The sequence below is a fragment of the Orycteropus afer genome, unplaced genomic scaffold, assembly GCF_000298275.1.
Source record: "Orycteropus afer afer isolate SDZICR_OR568_19922 unplaced genomic scaffold, OryAfe1.0 scaffold00206, whole genome shotgun sequence".
Lineage (NCBI taxonomy): Eukaryota > Metazoa > Chordata > Mammalia > Tubulidentata > Orycteropodidae > Orycteropus > Orycteropus afer.
Window position 1 is genome coordinate 862,778 of NW_006921793.1, and position 13,126 is coordinate 875,903.

At 40.5% G+C, this 13,126-nt stretch overlaps 1 pseudogene; it reads left to right on the forward strand.

The window, feature by feature from the left end:
* The first annotated feature begins 2,127 nt into the window (after positions 1-2,127).
* LOC103203200 lies at positions 2,128-9,900 on the forward strand (annotated as a pseudogene).
* Positions 9,901-13,126: the final 3,226 nt, after the last annotated feature.

Genomic DNA, 13,126 nt, shown 5'->3' on the forward strand with positions numbered 1-13,126 from the left:
AAAAAAAAAAAAAAAAAACAGACTTAATTATCTGACAAAGATTGGTGGAACTCCCAAGACTGTGGTCCACAGACATGCTTCAAACCCAGAATGGAAACAACCACTGGGGATCATCTTGAGTCAAATAAAGGCTTATAAAGTGAACAGTAGCACTCATGAGGAATGTACTCTTCAGAATAATTAGCCTGTACAAGATCAAAGGGGCAGCATTTGCCTTAAAACAAAGCTCAGAAGGCAGGTGGGGGCAGAAAAGAAGGACAAATGCTTGCAGGGAACTCAGGGAAGAAACCAAAAGAGTGCTGTTATATTGAGGGAATTGCAATTAATGTTAAGAAACAAACTGTGTATAAATATTTAAATGGAAAACAAATTTCCTATGCTAACTTTTGCCTAAAGAACAATTCCTAAAAATTTTTTAAAAAAAGAAAAATTGCCGTCAAGTCTGTTCTAACTCACGGCAATACATATGTGTCAGGGTAGATCCATGCTCTGTACAGTGCTCAGTGGCTGATTCTTCAGAAATAGAACCTTCTTCCAAGGCACCTCTGGGTTGATTAGAACTTCTAGTCTTTTGTTAGCAGCCAAGTGTGTTAACAGTTTGACTCACCCAGGAACTCCATTTAATTGGTTAGGTGAAGATATTTAGATTTCTCTGGTTGGTTCACAGTTGGAGAAAAGGACAAAAATTGAAGAAGCGGTCAGTTATTAGTCAAGTCTTGGCCATTCTAAGCCCATTGTTACAAAGATTATGGTTTAACTTCCTGGGCTGGCTGCTAAAGGTTGTGAGTCAGAGCTCTATTTTTATACATGATCTAGCTATTCAGTCTTTCAACATGCACCAACATGGCCATTACTGTAAAGTAGAATTTCTGGTGTTTTCTCTGTTTTTCTGCTTCATTTGAAAATTCTGCAACGACTGCCTTAGTTATCTAGTGCTGCTACAAGAGAAATACCATAAGTGGATGGCTTTAACAAATAGAAATTTATTCTCTTACAGTTTAAGAGGCTAGAATTTAGAATTCAGGGCATCATCTCTAAGAGAAGGCTTTCTCCCTTTGTCAGCTCTGGGGAAAGGTCCTTGGCTCCTTTCAACATCTGTGGGTACAGCATTCCTTAGAGATCTCCAGGCATCTTGGCATCAATCCTTCCCTAAGCCTAGGAGTTTCCCAATGAAGGGACCCTAGGTCCAAAGAACCCATGCCATCCCAGCTCTTTTTTTCTTGGTAGGACTGAGGTTCCTTCCATTTTATGCTTGCTTCTTTCTCCTTTTATCTCTTGCAAAATAAAAGGTGATTCAGGTCAAACTCCAGGGAAACTTCCTGTGCATCAGATCAGAGCTGTGACCTTAGTAACGTGTTGCATTTTATCCTAAACCCCTTTCAACTGACTGACTGATCATATCAGACCACATCATGGGGAGTGGATACATCATTACATTACTGCCAAATTACATCATTACATGACTTCCAGAACACTGAGAATCATGGCCCAGGCAAGCTGATACATATTTTGTGGGGACACAATTCAAGGCATGACAATGACTAAGTACTATTTTTTAATATAAAGCTAATTTTGAAAATAGAACAAAACAGCAAACACAATAGTATTTACAACTCAATATATACCTATGCCTTTTATATATCAACTACCTGAGAAAGATGACAGCATCCCTACATTTTGTAAAATAAATACAGGCATACCTCACTGATATTATTGGTTCTTTTTGCAATAAACTGAGTCACACGAATTTTTGCTTTGGTTCCTCCCAGTGCATATAAAATTTATGTTTACAAAAAAAAAGTTGTGATAATACTATACAGTAGTCTATTAAGTGTGCAATCAAAAAGAAAAAAAAAGAAAAAGAACACTGCCATCGAGTTGATTCTAACTCATAGCAATGCTATAGGACAGAGTAGAACTTCCCTTTAGGGTATTCGAGGCTATACATCTTTATGGAAACAGACTCCGTAATCTTTCTTCTATGGAACAGCTGGTGGGTCACAACCACTGACCTTTTAGTTAGCAGCCAAATTCTTTAACCACTGTGCCAACAGAGCTCCTTAAGTGTGCAATACCATTGTGAAAATGTTTGAAATATTATGAGAATTACCAAAATGTGACAGAGACATGAAGTGAGCATTTGCTGTTGGAAAAAGGTGTCAATAGATTTGCTTGATGCATGGCTGCTATAAACCTTCAATTTTTTTTTTTTTTTTTTTTTTTAAAAAGTATCTGCAAAATGCAATAAAAAAAGATATGCCTAAATCATAAACAATAATACAAAGTGCACTTTGGCAAACAAACAAAAAACAGAATTTGTGGTGTCTGTTCTGAATGAGATCATTCCACCCAATTCTCTTAAATGTTTCTCCAGAAATAAGATTAACACTATTCTAGGCAGAAAGCCAGAGTTTTCATATCAAGAGGAGAAAAAAGGAAGATTCACTTATCTCTGGAATGACTCGCAATGAGAAAAAAAAAAAATCAGGTATAAATGTCCCTGAGAGACTCAGTTCTAACTAGTTCAGTCATTTTATTAGCCCCGTGTACAATTGAAGTCATATCACTTTTATTTGTCTACTTTTTTTGCTTAATTTGCTCTAATTATCAGAAATTTCATTATCTCCTTATTAAAAGCTTCCTTATACCTTCCATCTCCATCCAAGAATTCAAAGCTCAATTACTCAGTCCCAAAAGAGTCAATCCCACCTTCAAATACCAGGCAGATGGAATCCAGAGTTTGCTGATCGAGCTTTAGCCCCTGGCTTTGGGGCCGCAGTGACCAATGGCCACTGGCAGTTATGTCTTCCCGTTCTCAACACAGTAGTACCCCACCCCTGAACCTTAATGTTATATCACCTCCAGTTCAATCTTCTACCACCCATTGTGGTATTTCAAATACCAGCAGGGTCTCCATGTTGGACAGGTTTTAGTGGCATTTCTAGACTAAGACAGACTAGAAAGAAAGACTTGGCAATCTACTTCTGAAAATCAACCAATGAAAACTTTATGTATCACAAAGGAATATTGTCTGATATAGTGTCAGACGATGAGCTCCCTCAGTTGGGAGTGGCCACAGCAATGGACTCAAGCTCACCAACAATAATGAAGATGAAGGAAGACTGAGCAATACTTTGTTCTGTACATGGGGTCACCATGAGTCCTAACCAACTCAAGGGTATCTAACAAGTTCAACCTTATTGAATGTCCCAACACAACACTCTGCCAGAGCAGCTGGATTTAAGAAGTCTACAAATACTTAAGGCTGTGCCCAAAATAAGTTAGTATATAAAAATGAGTTCCCCATTCAGTCCTTGATTCCTTTTCCCATTAATGGACTTCAGCCGGGGTGGATTGGGGCCATGTTGATTCATCAGAAAAAGTGTAAAACCAAATGAAATAAACCTGTTTCCATCTAATTAATTCTGACTCAGTAGTAGAATTGTCCCAAATGTTTTCCAAGGCTATAGTCTTTAGGTAAGCAGATTGCCACATCTTTCTCCCACAGAGCAGCTAGTGGGTTTGAACAGCCAACCTTTCAGTTAGCAACTAACGGTTTAACCACTGGGCCACCAAGGTTCTTTAGAAAGAGTCTACTAACATGAAGTCTCAGTAAAGAAAGAGTAGGAGACGAGTCTCCATCACATTCCTCTAGAAGTTACTCATCTCCTAATTCAGTAACCATCTCTGCCTTCCAGGGCTCTTGGAACTAGGTCTAGCCAAAAAGTATCTTGTTAGATTACTATATAATCATCCCCAGGAACAATGGGTCTCTACTCATACCACATGTGCATGACATAACAGGAGACTTTGAAGTAATGCTTCCATCCTCAACTCTCACACACACACACACATTCTGTACTAAGGAGACTTCCTTCCAAGGCCAACCTAGAAAAATGCTGAGACAACTACTCTGTTTTAAAATCCTAAATTCTATCTGTTATGGATTGAATTTTGGCCCCCCACCCACCCACCCAAAGGGGGAAAAAAAAATGTGTTCTAAATCCTAATCCTTATATCTGTGGAAGAAGCACTGCTGTCATAGTGATTAAAGTGCTCGGCTGCAAACCCTAAGTTCGGCAGTTCAAAATCACCAGCTGCTCTGAGGGAGAAAGATGTGGCAGTCTGCTTCTGTAAAGATTTACAGTACTGGAAACCCTATAGAGCAGTTCTAGTCTGTCCTATAGGGTCCCTATGAGTTGGAATTGACTGGATGGCAGTAGTTTTGTTTTGTTTTGTTTTGTTTTTTGATCCTTTAGATGTAACCCCATTTCAGAATAAAGTTTTCTTTGTTACACCAATGAGGTCATATCATTTTAGGGTGTGTTTTAAACCAATGACTTTTGAAATATAAAAAGCATAAATTAGGTGAACAGAAGAAAGGAGAAACAGGGGGAAGACTGATGGTATATGAAGACTGCGGAGGCTGATCAGTCTACAAGCCCAGGAACTTAAAGGATGGTTGGCTAAAGAAGCTGAGACAAGGATTTCCTCCCAGAGCCAACAGAGAGAGACTTCCCCTGGCACCAATGCCCTGAATTTGATCTTCTAGCCTCCTACACTGTGAGAAAATAAACTTCTGTTCCTTAAAGCTACCCTGTAGTGGTATTTCTATTATAGCAGCACTAAGAGACTAAGACACCATCTAATCAGATACCCAATTAAAAAGCTTTCATTTAAATAAAAAAGGGTCGAGAGGACAAAAGATCCTGCCAATATGGTAACTTAAAATTCCCTCCTCTATTCTTCCTGTAGGAGCTCTGGTGGTTAGTGCCTAAGGCATTTGACTGCTAACCAGAAGGCTGGTTGTTCAAATCCACCAGCCACTCCTCGGAAGGAAAATTGGGCAATCTACTTCCTTAGTGATACCGCCTTGGAAACCCAAGCAAGGGTCACTATGAGTCAGATCCGACTCAACAGCAGTGCATTTGTTTTTATTATTATTATTCTTTATGTGTTCTAAGAATAAACTCTGCTAAATTAATATAATTCCAGAGAAATGTTACACACTGACAAAACTCATGAAAATTATTTCACCTAAAGAAGTAACTAGGTGACTAGAGACCTGTGGATGGAAATTCGGTCTTTTGCATCATTATATTCAAGTATTCTTATTTGATCCATACCTTACATTTTTTTATTAAACACATACTTGATATTTTTCCTTTGTACTATATCAATAAATACAGTGCCAGACACAGCTGGATGACTAAAACTCAAGTGTATAAGACGTCAGTGGAAAAAGTCTGTGAAAACTATTGACTGCCACTGTTAAGAAAAAGTATTTAAATTTGGAAATAACATTGAAAAAAATAGGTGGCATGTTCATTTACTGTTTTGTTATTAGCTTCCATTGCCAGGGTTTCTGACTTATTGTGACAATGAATTAGTATAGCTCGAACCTTGTGATCCACATGGTTTTCATTACCTGTTTTTCAGAAGCAGATGGCCAGGCCTTTCTCCCTAGTCCATCATAGTCTAGAAGCACCACCGAAACACGTTCGGCATCATCACAACATGAAAGTCCCCACTGACAGACAGATGGTGGCTGTGCGTGAGGAATCAAACTGGGTCTCTCTTGTGAAAGGTGAGAGTTCCACCACTAAACCATCAGTGCCCCTATTTGCTGTCTTATAGGAGCATTATGTAACAGGATCACCCAAGTATCATTACATTTTTTAGGAGACCATGACTTTGTTTGATTTTTCTACTAAAGGAGCTCTGATGGTATAATAGTTAAAGCATTAAGCTGCTAACCAAAAGGTCAGCAGTTTGAAACCACCAGCTGCTCTCAGGCAGTCTGCTTCTGTAAAGATTTACAGCCTTGGAAAACTTCTGAGGCAGTTCTACTCCATCCTAAGGGGTTGCTGTGAGTCAGAATCAGCTCATTGGTTCAGGATTTGGTTTGTGGGGTTTTTTGTTTGTTTGTTTCATTAATTAAGGACTCAGTCTTTGTGAAGTTACCTGTGCATGTTTGTTCATTTCTCCTACCCCTCCTTCTAAACATAACTTATGCTGTTAAATGCAGGGACTTGCAAGGATTTTATGTTACAATCAATGTCCATGGAAGCAGCAGTCAAGAAAACAAACAATGTATTGTATTGGGCAAATCTGCTGCAAAAGGCCTCTTTAAAGTTTTAAAAAGCTAAGATGTCAGTTTGAAGACTAAGGTGTGCCTGATTCAAGCCATGGTAGGCAATTTTCAATTGTCTCATATGCATGCAAAAGCTGGACAATGAAAGACTGAAGAAGAACTAATGCATTTGAATTATAGTGTTGGTGAAGAATGTTGAATATACATACTGTGGACTGCCAGAAGAATGAATAAATCTGTCTGGAAGAAGTACAGCCAGAATGCTGCTTAGAAGCAAGGATGGTGAAACTTCATCTCATGTACTTTGGACTTACCAGTAGGGACCAGTTTCTGGAGAAGGACATCATGCTTGGTATAGTAAGGGTCTCTGGTAGCATAGTGCCTAAAGCACTTGACTGTTAACCAGAAGGCTGGCGGTTCAAACCCTCAAGCCACTCCTCGGAAGGAAGGTTGGGCAATCTACTTCCGTAGTGATACTGCCTCGGCAACCCAAGGAGGGGTCACTATGAGTCGGGTCCGACTTGACAGCACATAACAACAACAATATAGCAGAGGGTCAGCGAGAAAGAGGAATGCCCTCAATGAGATGGGTTGATACAGTGGCTGTTGACAATGGGCAATGAATGACAATGGCAATACAATGACAATAAAGCAATTATTCTGAGGATGACCCAGGACCAGAAAGTGTTTTGTTCTGTTGCACATAGAATTCCTATGAATCAGAACTGACTCGACAGCAGCTATCAACAACAAAGTGAAGTTGATAGTCTGGGATTGGGATCCCATCTGTGTTCATCAAATGAAGGATTCAGTGAAAATTACTAGCCCACGTCTTAATTTCCTGCCATGTAAAACCAAACATCAAAGAGCTCAGAAGATGTACTTTAGTGCAAAGGTTAAGCACTCAGCTGTTAACCAGAATGTCTGCAGTTCAAACCTACCAGCTGCTCCATGGTGGGAAAAGAGAACTGGTGTTATGTTCCCATGAAGATTACAGCCTAAAAATCCCTATGGAGCAGTTCAACTGTGCCTTCTAGAATCATTATGAGTTGGAATCAACTCACTGGCACACAGCATCACCAATAACAAGATCTCAGAGATCTCAGTAGTATTACTGGCATATAGGTGAGGATGCAGGTTTTGAGAAAGACAGTTCTTGGTGACATACATCCCAGGCCATATGTAGAGACAATAGAGTGAATTGGTTAAAAGCATGACCCCCTGGCCAGGCTGCTGGATCTTGAATTCTAACTCTACCATGTTCTGTTATTGGTAGCTGCTGTGGAGCTGGCCACTAATTCATGGAGACCCCATTCACCATGGGATCTCACTGTTATGATCTTTAGGGTTTTCACTGATTTTTTAGAGGTAGATTACTTTCTTCTTGCTCTGTCTTAGTCTGGAAGCTCTGCTGAAACCTGTTCAGCAACATGGCAACATGCAAGCCTCCAATAACAGATGGGTGATGGCTATGCATTCAGTGAATTGACTGGGATTCGAATCCAGGTCTCTTGAATGGATGGCAAGAATTCTGCCACTGAGCCCCTAACTATTAGTTAATCCCTCTGTTTCTCCATATCCACATCTAAATCATCACCACACCACCTGCCATCAAGTCAACTCCAACTCATAGCAAACCCATGTGAGTCAGAGTATAACTGTGCTCCAATCCAAAGGATTTTCAAGGGCTGATTTTTTTCAATACATCACAAGTTCTCTCTTCTGAAGAGCATTTTGGTGGACTGGAATCTCCAATCTTTTAGTTAGTAGCCAAGCAAATTAACCATTTGCACCACCCAGGAACAGTAACTGTTACTTAATGTTTCTATTCCTCAGTGTTCACATCTATAAAAGAGATCATAATAGAAGACCTAACTTTTAGGGTTGTTGTTTGGATCAAATGAATTCATATAGGTAACATGCTTAGAACAGTGCTGGCATAGCTTTGCTTTTCTCTCCCTCTCCCTACATGGTGGCCTTAGCAAAAAGAAGAATAAGAAGGGGTGGACTATCTTCCTAACAGACTTCTGGCTGAAGATGCTGCCTCTGATGGAGGAAACACTTATGTCTCCAAACCAGTCAGCTGGGCTGATGAAACCAATGACCTGGAAGGAGAAGTTTTAACCACTTGGCACAGTAATGATGATGACATATGTAAGGTGCCTCCAGTTGACATTTCTATCCTGCCCACAGCTCCATGGGCTGCTTGGGAACCCATTTTCCCAAATCACCACCCTAGACTGCTATTCTAGGGAACCTGCCCTATGATGTGACAGAAGACACCATTAAGGAATTCTTTAGAGAATTTAGGAATTCTTAGAGGATTAAATATCTATGCAGCAGGCTTACCACATGATCCCAGCAAACCAGAGAAATTAAAAGGTCTTGGTGATGTTGAGTTTAAGGACCTGGATTCCCTGATCAGTGCCCTGACCCTCAATGAAGAGCCTCTAGGTAACAGGAGAATTCTAGTGGATGTTGTGCTCTAGCACAGGATAGACAGGAATGATTATTCTTTTGGCTGAGATAGAAATCAGAATTCTGACAAAACAGATACAGAGTGGAGAGCCCATCCTTCCACAGATAGCTTTGATGACTACCCACCTAGAAGAGGGGATGATAGCTTTGGAGACAAGTATCATGATAGTTAAAATTCAGACTGGCATCGTGATAAGCATTGAGACCCATGTCATGATGGCCCATGCTAGGATATGGATGGATTGATATGAGGGCCAGGATCAGTATGATGACCAAAGCAGCAGGGATTATGATAGGGGCTATGACTCCAGGATAGGCAGTGGCAGAAGAGCATTTGGTAATGGGTACCAAAGGGATGATGATTGCAGAGGAGGTGGGGACCACTATGATGACCAATATGGCAGATGGGATGATTGGTCATGGGGCTCCAGAGACAATTATTTTCACAATGATTATAGGCATGATGATAGAAACTGCCCCCCGCCAAAGTCTCAAACTGAATCTAAAGCCTCAAAGTACTCCCAAGGAAGATGATTCTTTGCTAGAACTTTCCATTCCAGTTGAGCAGCTTCTGTCTTTGGAGGGGCAAAGCCTGTTGATACAGTTGCTAGACAATGAGAAGTAGAAGAATGACTACAGAGAGAACAGGAGAAATTGGCTAGATGAACCAAAACTACAATGACAGTTTTGGGAGAGACACTCAATCTGGCAAAGTGGAGAAACTCAGGAACAGGAACGGTCATGGATAGGAAGTGAATCATCGCAGACTGGGACCTCTGCCACATCTGGCAGAAATGCATGAAAGAGAGACAGCAAAAAGTTTCTGGAAAATGAAACACTAAGGAGGAAGTTTGTCACTGTCCAACTTCGAAGCCTCCCAAACCTGATCAGCCTCTAAAGGTAATGCCAGCCCCTCCACAAAAGAGAATGCTTGGATGAAGGGACGTTCTAATTCTCCTGCTCCACCTCAGAGCTCAGACACAGAGCAGCAATCCCCTACAAGTATTAGGGGGAAGGTAGCTCCAGCTCAACTATTTGAAAAAGACCCAGGAAGGAAAAACGTAAATAAAGTAGATGGGATGAGTATTCCAAAAGGCCAAAGTGGGAACCCTAGCCGTGGTCCAGGAGATGGAGGGAACAAAAACTACTGGAAGGAGTCTGACAGAAAAGATGGCAATAAGGATCAAGACTCCAGATCTGCACCTGAGCCAGGAAAAAACACCTGAAGAAAATCCAGCCTCTAAGTTCAGTTCTATAAGCAAGCATGCTGCTCTCTCAGTGATGCTGAAGATAAAAACAAGAGGGAAGAATTTACCTCTACATCCTAGTCTCTCTCCATCCTGGAACAATCAAGAGCAAACCAAACCTCTACACAGACACGACAAAATAAAATGCACCATCTCCTTGGGGGAGGGTGGGAAGAGCAGTGCTGGCAAATAGTAAGCAGATGTAAGTGTTACTTTTCTCCCCTTTCTGACATCTCCCTGCTTTCACCAGTTACTTCAGGACTTACATTTCAGATTCAAATATAACTACATAGGCTACACAAACTTGTTTGCTTAATTTATTATTACACGCCTAGCATTGAAAACACATATTAAACATGAAAATTTATGGAAATACTATGCAAAATGTGATCCTTTAAGATTAAGTAAATAAAGAAAACCCTTTAGTATTTCCCTGAAAGGCATTTTATATTTATACCAAAAAAAAAATAAAATAAAATAAACCCTAAACTTGTTAAATATTGTTTGGCCTATAAAAGTTCTCACTAACTCTTGTGAAATTTGAGAACTCTAAAAACAGAAATGATCACGGAGCTCTTGAAAAGAGAAAAATTTAGAAGAAATGAAATACAGTATGTAGTTAATCTAAACATACAGTTGATAGGAAATTTGTTTTACTTGAATAGGTGGAAGAAATAAGATGCTTCAAAAAAAACTAGATAACCCATAAGTAGGAGGTTTATGATACTTAACATCATAGAATAGTCTATGTTGTTGTTGTTAGGTACTGACTCATAGCAATCCCATGTACAACAGAACAAAACACTGCCCAGTCCTGAGCCATCCTCAAAATCCTTGCTGTGCTTGAGCCTATCGTTGCAGCCACTGTGTCAATCTATCTTGTTGAGGGTCTTCCCCTTTTTCACTGACACTCTACCAAACTTGATATTCTGCTCTAGAGAATGGTCCCTCCTGACAACATGACCAAAGTTTTGTTGTTGTTAGGTGCTGTCGAGTCATTTCCAACTCATAGCGACCCCATGCACAGCAGAACGAAACACTGCCCGATCCCGCACCAACTCCATGATCCTTGCTATGCTTGAGCCCATTGTCACAGCCACCGTGTCAATCCATCTCGAGGAAGGCCTTCCCCTCTTTTGTCAATCCTCCACCTTACTGAGCTTGACATCCTTCTCCAGGGAATGGTCCCTTCTGACAACATGACCAAAGTAGGTGAGACAAAGTCTGGCCATCCTTACTTCCAAGGAGCATTTTGGCTGCGCTTCCTCCAGGACAGATCTGTTAGTTCTTTTAGCAGTCCATGGTACCTTCAGCATTCTTCGCCAGCACCAGCACCAAAGTGGGGGGGGGCGGGGAGAGGTATATATATAACAACTTGTACTTTGGATTAACTTTTCTTCTTAGCTCTTAAGAACCAATGTCTATATGTAATTATTTTTCTCCTATATCTTCAACCTCTCCCTCTTTTCTAACTCCTTCTTCACAACCTACAATTTTAAAATCTAATGTACTTAAAAAAAAAGAAATTATCTCTTGAGCATCCGTCTCCTTCCAGGTGCCACCTGGTGAAAACAGCAGACCCCTATCCAACATCCCTTTCTCCCAACCAACTAGTAAGTTGCCACTGAGTAGATTCTGACTCATGGCAACCCCATGTGCCTCAGAGTAGAACTGTGCTCCAGAGGGTTTTCTATTTCAAATTTTTGGGAAATAAATCACCAGGCCAAGGCATCTCTGGGTGCATTTGAACCTCCAAAATTTCCATTAGCAGTCAAGAGTGTTAATCATTTGCATTAACCCCCAACAAAACCCTTAAATTGCCCAGCTGTCCACCCATCCCCTTGTGTGATTTAGGGAAAGAAGGCTGTTTCAGAGTTAACTTTTAATTGGTCCACATTAGCAATCTGGTACGCCTCCACTTGCCAGTGATTGTTTTAGGGTTAGGCATATGACTTATTTATAAACAAAATCTCAGGTAGACAGTTTTTAGGAAAGGTTTCCTCCTCTTAAAAATAAGACATCATAGATAGAAGGTCCCTTCTGGTCTGTAGATGCTAAAATTCCAGACAAAATGCCAAGAATGGAGAGAACCATTTTACACCATAAAAGGAAATGGACTGAGACAAGGCGAAAAACACATCAAGGATGACAAAGAGATGGAAAGAATGTTTGTCCTTGATGAATGAACCAACCCTACATCTACCTACCTCTGGCCTTCTAGTTAAGTAACACAATAAGGTCCTTTATTGTTAAACACAATTAGACTTGGGATTTTCTATTACTTATTGCTAAAGATGGTCATGTTGTCAGAAAGGACCATTCCCTGGAGAAGGATATCATGTTGGTAGGGTGGAGGGTCAACGAAAGAGGGGAAGGCCTTCAACGAGATGGATTGACACAGTGGCTGTGATGATGGGCTCAAATATAGCAGGGATTGTGGGGCTGGCGCGGGATAGGGCAGTGTTTCATTCTGCTGTGCATGGGGTCGCTATGAGTCGGAAACGACTCGACAGCACTTAACAACAACAATAACATTGCTAAAGATATTTTTACACATCTTTTCTACACATTTTAGATATACTTCTCAGAAATAATAGCTTATATACCTTATACTATATTTTTCAATGTATGCAATCTGCTTTTCTCTTGACCTTGCAGGGCCTTATCATTGCTATGTGCTGTCGAGTTGTCTCCAACTCATTGTGATCTTATGTGCAACAGAACAAAACACTGCCAGGTCTTGTACCAGCCTCACGATCTCTTTTATACCTGAGCTCATCACTACAGCCATTGTGTCAATCCATCTTGTTGAGGGCCTTCCCCACTTTCGTTCACCCTCCACTTCACCAAGCATGACATCTTTTTCCAGAGAATGGTCCCTTCTGACAACATGACCAAAGTAGATGAGGCAAAGTCTGGCCATCCTTGCTTCCAAGGAGCATTCCAGCTGTACTTTTTCCAGGACAGATTTGTTCATTCTTTTAGCAGCCCACGGTACTTTAAGCATTCTTCACCAACGCCACAACTCAAAAGCATCAATTCTTTTCAGGTCTTCCTTACTCATTGTCCAGCTCTGAAATGCATGTGAGGCGATTGAAAATATCATGGCTTGGATTAGGCTCATGTTAGTCTTCAAGGAGATATCTTTGCTCTTTAGTTCTTGAAAGAGGTCTTTTGCAACAGATTTGCCCAATGCGATACATCTTTTGATGTCTTGACTGCTGCTTCCATTGAAGTTGATTGCAGAACCAAGTATTATGAAGTCTTTGACAACTTCAATCTTTTCTCCATCTATTGTGTTGCTGCT